This window comes from Prinia subflava, chromosome 1, assembly GCF_021018805.1.
Source record: "Prinia subflava isolate CZ2003 ecotype Zambia chromosome 1, Cam_Psub_1.2, whole genome shotgun sequence".
NCBI lineage: Eukaryota > Metazoa > Chordata > Aves > Passeriformes > Cisticolidae > Prinia > Prinia subflava.
The window spans coordinates 52,401,791-52,410,053 of NC_086247.1; positions in this window are offsets into that span (position 1 = coordinate 52,401,791).

Genomic DNA, 8,263 nt, shown 5'->3' on the forward strand with positions numbered 1-8,263 from the left:
TATTTAATGTCAGTCCAATTGTCTGAAAATTCTTTGAGTGTGAACTGGGAAGGCCCTGTGAGAGGGCTGGAAGTCTTCCAAACTCATAAGACCTGGAGATCTTAGGGAGCTCTTGCACAAAGTTTTTCATTGTGGATTTCTTTGCCAGATCAGCTCTAAAACAGACTACAGATCCTTGTGATGAAAGCTGAAGAAGGCTGAATGCTAAAGAAAATATAACAGCTGCTGGAATGTGCAAATGTGCAGTCAAAGCTGTACCTGACAGAGGAGAGAAATCCAAAAACCAGAAGTTCATGGGCTAAAACTGACTGAAATATCAATTACTGGATTGTACAGTGTAGCTTCTTCAGAGGTGCTTGTATGTTCAACTACCTGAAAGTAGGCTGTGGTGATGTGGGGATCAGTCTCTTCTCCCAGTATAGGAGTATAGTGATAGGACAAGAGACAATACTCTCAAGCTGTGCCAGGGGAAGCTTAGATTGGATATTAGGAAAAAATTCTTTACCTAAAGGGTTGTCAGGAATTTGAATAGGATGCCCAAGGAAGTGCTGGAGTCATCATCCCTGAAGGGGTTCAAAACAACGTGTGGATATGGGCCTTGGGGACATGGTTATGTGGTGGACTTGGCAGTTCTGGGTTAATGATTGGACTTGATGATAGTAAAGGTCTTCCCCAAACGAACTGGTTTTATGATTCTATGACAGGACTTCAGAAACAAAATCTCTTTATAACCTCAAATCTGCATTCATTTTTTGCCTTTCAAAAGTACTGGTTTGTGCCATTGCCCTCTGATCTTAGCTGATTTCAGTCCTCCACCCTTTATTTGCCTTTCCTTCTGTGTTCGTTTGTCTCTTGCTCCCATTGATTGGTGTGTTTATAGAAAGGTCTGGCTTGGATCACTTTCCCTGTTTTCCCTACAAGATGATGCCAGTTGCTTCATGCAGGCATTGGGCTAACCTGTTCAGCTGGCTTTAGCTAGGACCAGCTCTACTGTTTCACCTTCACATGAGCCTTTCTGATCTTGTTTATCTCACTCAGAGCACAACAGCTGCAAATAAACAATTTGCAAGTAGTGAACACAGAGACTTGGCTGTGCAGACTTGTTGGCTCTGAAAGTAAGCCTGAAAGTTAAATAAGCTAGGAAAATGGGCAACTAACTGCCTCTACTAGCCCTGGAAAAATGCTTGCCCAAAAAGGAGATCTGAGCATCTCTTCTCAGTTGCTGCCTTTTTGTTAAGGTCCTAGAAATCCAGGGAGCTGTTTCTAACTCAGCTGGGTGATCTCTGGGATCCACTTGAAAATAGAGACACATCATCTAGCAATGTTTACTTTCCCTGTTCTTGCTCATTCCTTTTTTGGGGAGTTGCCTATCTTCAGAATGCTGAAGATCTACTTTTCTCCTAGTTATTGCAATACATCCATAAAAAATACAATTCCCTCTCTAAATTACATTTAATTATTCTGGCAAGACTCTTTTAAGAGCATGCAGCCATCACAGGTAAAATCCATATACACCTTTCCCTCTGCCTCCCTCTAACATCTGCTGCTTGTTCAATTAGGAAAGTTGATCTCTGGTTTGGAGAGGCTGTATCTGCCTCCCAGCTAGAGACAGACAGCTTTACCTAGGAAGGGAACGGCTTACCTTGAAATGTTACCTCAAAATGGTACCTCTTCATTTCCCTTGTAATTCAGTAGTTCAGAGGTAACTTCTGCCTTATGTTACTGAAGCAGCAGATCAGAAAGGTTGTTTTGCATGACTCACATGTTCCACATTTTCTGTAAACTTTATTTTCTGTGTGGCATTTGCCTGATGCGATGAAATCACTCCTTACCTGATGCAATCTTTTTGTCCCACAGGTGCAAAGCTGTAAAGACAACGTAACCTTCAAAACTGAGGTTCAGACACTGCTGCAGCACATGGTATTTATAATCCCACCACTTGATTAGGTGCTGAAATGGTGTCTGGAGAGGCATATGTGCTAATTTAGTTAACTTGAGTGGCTCTGTTCAAAAAAGGAGAAAAAAAAAGAACTTTAAAAAGGGAGAAATTACGTCATGGACCTGCTCCCTAAAATCCATTTCTATTTAGGGTCTTCCACCTGTGTTAGACACTTTAAGTAAGCAGCCTTCAGCTTTTAAACAATGTGTTGAGAATCAGTGCTGTAAAAGCTTCCAAAGAGTATTTTAGGAGTCTCGATCTTGCTTTTGACAGGCACAGCCGATACCGAAGGTGTGAAGAGAGGCAGTTCCTGGTGAGCTGTGCAGTCGTGTGTCCTAGTTCATGATCCTTCATTCGCCCCCCCGTGTCAGTGCTGGGGAGCTCCCGTGCTCCTTGGAGCGATGCTGTGCCCGAGTGCTGCACTGGGCCGTGGCAGGCGCAGGAGGGTGGCAGCTTTGGGCCGTGGTGGCAGTGCTGAGGAGGGGCAGAGGGGCTCTCTGGCAGGGAGAGCAGGCAGCTCCCCCCGGCAGCCCCCTGCCCACCGCCCGCCCACGCCCGCATGTCTAGACTGGGGGCAGGGGCTTGGGGCTCAGTCTTTCATGTCAAGGAAAGCTCCCGCTGTGGGAATTTCGCCTCAGAGAAGCATCCGGTGGGTTTGAAAGCACTTTATATCCCCAGGCTCTCCGTGCCTTCATTCTGCTGGCTCATGGCCCTGAGCGGGTCAGTGCTTTGGGACATGGTTGCTACCGGCTGGCAGCTGGACAGGTTGTATCTCACAAAGGAATTTCTCTGCCATTTCAGACCTGCTTTTGTTCTGAACCGGGGTGAGACGACAGCTCTGAAGCTTTTTATGGGACAGGCATGCCATAAAAAGTTGACAGCCAAAAATAACTTCTCCCCTTTTCCTTCTTTTCACCTCCTACCTTCCAAGCCAATATTAATGAAGGGCAGGGAAAGGAAGGGAGAGGCATGAGAAGACTGTCAGAAAGAGCAGTGCCTGTAAAACTTTGAGGGTGGGCTGCAGCATCTGCTTTGGTTGCTGAGTCCTAAAGCATTTAGTCAGTAATAAAATTTCACCCCAATGTTGTTTTTGACATAACTGGAACTCCTTTTCAAAACCACTCTCGGACATTTTATCAGCTGCAATAAGGACATGGATGGGTTGAAGAAGTAATAGCTACATCCTAAATGGAACCAGAACTATCCACGGGGACAAAGGCTGAAGAAATAACCTTTCCCCAGGAGGTGGTGATCATGTGTGTTGCAGACGTCTTTGAAATAGAGTCTGATGTGGTCAAGGAGAGGGAATGAAGTAGAAGAGTTTTGCAGAAAGGTGCTGGACTTAAACATCTCTAAGGACAGAGATCCCCCAAGTTGGTTTATCGTTTGTAGTAAAAAAAATATTTCTCGTATCTAATGGGAATCTGTGAATTCTGCCTCTTGCTCCATCACAGTGCACCTTGGAGAAAAGTCTGGTTCCATCCTCTCTAAAGATACTTATTAGATGGGAACTCCCTTTAATCACCCCTAGTCTATCTGCCTGTTCTTACTTGTTTCTTAACATTGTTTAATGTTTTTTGTTGCTTCCAGAGACCAGATCTGGGGTTAAGAAACAGCATTAAATGTAGGTTTGCCCCACAAGCTGTATCCCAGTGAGGAACCTGGGGAGAATGCCAGAAGTGGAAAGAAAACTTGTGGGAGGAAGGGCATCATAAGTAAAGTGTGGTGACTCCTGTTTTAGACCTTTGCATTGATCAGCATAAACATTTCCTATGGCTTGGAATTGAATGGCACTTAACCTTGATAGTAAAAGTCTGAAAACTTGTGCTAGTGATCACTGCTGGAAGGGGTCAGATTTTATGCTTTATAAAACATTCTTAATGAATGCAGTACAGTCATGTCTCATAGCCATCCTTTCTGCAGAGAGGTTTTTTTCCCCTCATGTGGATGTTTTTCAGGAAGTGTGCATGATGGAGGGCCAGCTGTATAATAGTGTACCAACAGAAATGGTTTACTTGTTGGCTACAATGGCTCAGTGTTGGTTTTGATCCTTTTTTTTTAGCTGTTTCTCTGCAGGTGCAGGATGTGGTCCTGTGGAGAGTGCATGGGCTTGTGCAGCAGATACTGGGAACTTTACTTTTCTTGTTTGCTCACTGGTAGTAGTGTGTGGGAGAGGGTGAGGGTAAAGGCTTACTTTCCAGAAACAGAAATAATCACATGCTTGCACCATGGTTCAGAGTTCAGTTCCTATTCCACTGGCTGAAAGAGTCTACTTAAAAACAAAGAAGAAGAAAACTTGCGTGGTCCTGCTCTTGACATCCAAACCAGTCCTCTTTGGTTTTATATGAAAATGGGATATAAATTACAGTTGCTTTGGGAATCCATACTTTGGACATTTTGACTTCTGTGAATCTAGTTTCTCAGTCTATTTCATTATCCTTATAAGTTGAATGAGGCTATAAACACCTGCAAGCAAATGTTTTAACTGCTATATCAACAAAATAAGCATGTATGGATGGCTTTTTAAATGGCATAAAGGACTGAATCTGGTAGTGAATCTGCCTTTGTGGAAGTCAGATGCACTTGGACAGGGGTGTGCCTTCCATCAGTCTGGGAGCCTTTGTGGTACAGCAAAGTTATACACCAGGTGGAGTGTAGAGCCCTTGTCAGCTGCCTGTAGGTGCAGCTGCATTTGTCACCTCTAATAGTCACCCCCAGCTCACCCTCTGTAAAATTCTCCCCCTCTAATTTCCCCTTTACTGCTGCCTGGTTTTTGCGGGGCTAACATGATTTAGGGGTTATACAGGCAAAAAAAGGGTGAGTTTCATCTGTAGGTTAAACTCAGCCATGGGAAGCAGGTTTTTCAAAGTCATAAAACTGGAGTGTTGGCTCAGGCTGAGTCACAGTGTCTGAATCTTGGTGAAGTGCAGCCAAATTGTGCTGTTGATTAGTAACAACAGTCCTTGATCTATTTTGATCCATCCTGATAGGTTTCATAAGTACAGGCTGGGAAAACTGATGAAGGAAAAAAATAAGGTTCAGTTCCTAGTCAGCAGCAAGATGCAGTGCACTGAGAGCTGGCTAACCTCTCTGCTTTGTGGACCTTCCAGATGAATTTGTAATAGTGAAGGAGGAATGGTTTTGGAAGTAGGTGTTGCCAGGTGAAACAGAAAACACATTTCTGTAAACACGACTGGTTGCATTTGATTTTATTTCTCAGAGTTAAAACTGGTGATTTTTCTTTAACAATCCCTTATGTCTGGTCACCCTTGCATCATTTTTCCATATTACCTGTTGCCATAGTATTCCAGAAATTGTGCCAATGTGATTTGAGATGAGTGAAATTGCACATTGCTGTGTGTTTACCTTTAAGTTGGACAATGAGAATATAATGGAAAGCTGTACCAGATGTCTAAAACTAGAACTCTAGCTGAGAACTCTATTTGGGTGGATATATTCACATGCACAGCTTTAGGTCTATCCTTCAGCTCCCTCGTTTAATACCTCAGCCCCTTGCATGGTCAGTGGAAAGAGATGCCCCAGTTCAGGGTATGCATGATCTTCTTCATGCATGTTCTTCTTTGCCCTCAACCGTATAGGAAGCATGAAACGAAGTATTAAATCACTGTTTTGTGCTGCTGTCAAATGACTAAAGCTTCTCTTCAACAAGTGACTGTCGGGATATATATGTGTATGTGTGTTTTTCTTTTATCTTCCAGATATCATGTTGAACTGCAGCCCCAAATGCAAGCAGAATTATTGTCTTCTCTTGCCTGTATGACCCATACTAATACTGCAAGATGAAGAGTTGTAGTAAAGTAAGCTTACAATTATTTACATGTTAAATAGTTCTGGTGGGAGCCACTGCATGACTAATAAGAAAAAACTTCAAAATGGATACATCCTCTACAGATTCCTTTTAGAGAAGTTAATTCCTCTGTCTGATTCATTGCATTTATTCAACTCCTGACCTGAAAGGCAGAAAAGCTCTTTCCTGAGTCACTGAGCCCTTTTCAGTTGTTTGTGTAGACACCATGCTTCCCCAAGTCCTTTCATCCTTATTCTGTAGTTCATATTCTTGTAGCTGGAAGTGGAGAAAACCCCAGTGAGCTGTGCTGAGCTGCAGGGAAAGGCTCCAATGTATCCCTCAGAAGCTGCTGGCTGAGAAGATGCCCTTTTCACTGCTCTGCATGTCCTGCTCTTTACGTCATGTCAAGGAGCTTGAGCTCAGGGCATGGGTATCAACAAGCCTGGCCTCAGGGAATTGGGGCTCCATCTTAGACTGCAGGTGTTGAAATTGGCTTCCCCAGGCTGCAGCCAGGACATTTGGTTCAGAGGTGTTTCCCACAGAGTTCAGTGGAAGGTGGAACTCTCTGTTCGGGACTGGCCACTTGGGTTGGTGACTCGAGCCTCTGCCCAGGAGATGCTGGGAGGTGTTCAGCATAGGGAGCACCTCCCTGGATGTATTTGGGAGGAGACCTGGCACCATCTGAATCTCTGCTTGGTCAGCTGAAAAGGAAAGGGATGGCTGGAGCAGGGAAAAAGAGAAATGCATCCACCTTCTGTTCCAGCACAGCAGACTCAGAGTCTTTCAGAAACCCTGGTGGAGACCAGTGCCCTTCCTTTCCTTTGGAACTGGAGAGGAGAACTGGAACGAGACCACCATCATTTTTTTTTGGCTGAAAGCAGTTGAAATAGTTACATAAATCCCACAGTCCCGGTGGAATCGCTGTGGAGTCTTGTCTAAGCAAAACAAGCAGGAGAAATATTACTTCATCAACAAAGTACTAAGGATATGTTTTGACTCCATACATCATGAGCTAAGTATCATGAGCTAAGATGGGCTGAGTTCTATAAAAGAAGCAGCTCAGATAGATAAACAGCTGATAGACAGGATGATTCAAACAGCCATCTGAAAATGCATTTTATCCCTTGCTCACAAATAACCTTTAGTAATTTTATTTTGCAATGATGTACTTTCAGCTCTGCTAGATTTCCTTAGTTCTTTCACTGTGTCTTTTATTAGGGTGGGAGTACAGCTGTGCCATTTCAAAGGCCAACCTTTGGTGCCTCCCAGCTCTTTGTGCTGGTGAAGGAGTGGGAGCCTGCCTGTCCAAGAGAGAGCTTGAGGCTGGACTTGAGCTGGAATCCTGAGGAGGAGGAGGAGGCAGGGCTGGGCAGGGCATTGAGATCTCTGTGTCAGAGCTCTGGCAGCTGTGAACTTGTGCAGATTTTTAGGGGAGGGGGATCTGTGGTGACATCAGGTCTCATGTGACACACATGAGACTTGATGACAAGGGATGGAGCCCAGCACTTAAAGCCACGTTGGCAGCAGCAGGCATGAGGAAGAGAGCAAGCAGAGTCCAACCATGCAATAATGATGATTTTTCACCTCTAGGGCCCCCATTGAAACAATCTTAAGTGATATACTTTGCTTATTTGCTTACTGTCCATCAGAGCAATAGGTAGATAGAAGCATTTCCTGAGTTTTTTTCTCATCAATTTGTTCCTTTATCTGGTTTTTTTCCCACCTTCCCCTTTGAATAACAAGATCACAAGCAGCTGCTCATCTCTCAAGCCATCAGCTGTAAGCACTGTGTTTCTGCTCAACTGATGGTGAGTTATGGAATAAGAATACAAAAAACTGGGAACCTTTGCAGATCCCACTTGCCTTTTTGCAGGCCAGGTAACATGTAACAAGCTGTATCAAGCTTGGAGTATTTGGAGTTCATCCTTATTTTGTGACTCTTTTTGAAGAAGTGTATTTTGAACCTTTAAAAGATAACTGTAGATGGCTTTCTATGAAAAGGAGAAAGGTTCAATTTTTGTCCAAATTTACATGTGTTTCCTTTGATAAGTGATGAACTTTTCAACTGGTCTTCTCTTTTCTCTCTCTGATCCACCCCTCCCTCCCTCCTGTCCCCAGCATTGTTTAAAACAGGGAAACATTTTTATAGCTGGACGAATATCTAGTTAATACACTGCCTTGACCTCCAAAGTTTAGACTCTACAAGGTATTTGGAGATGTCAGCTAAAAGGGTTCATAAATATTTTAACTGCATTACCTCACTGCTGCTGCCATAACATTAAAAATGTGCTTTCCCTGAAAGTTTGCTCCAGGAGTCTGACGGTCACGTCTGTGTCTGCTGGCAGCTCCCTCTTCTGCCCCAGCACGAGCTGCAGGAGGCAGCAGCTTGAAATATTAATGAGATCTAATACAGCAAAACTGTGCTCTTGGAAAACAGAGACACATGCACATGCACAGATGCAGGCTGTCCATGCATGTGTGTGTTTGATGTATTTGAATGGGCAAGGCAAGATGCT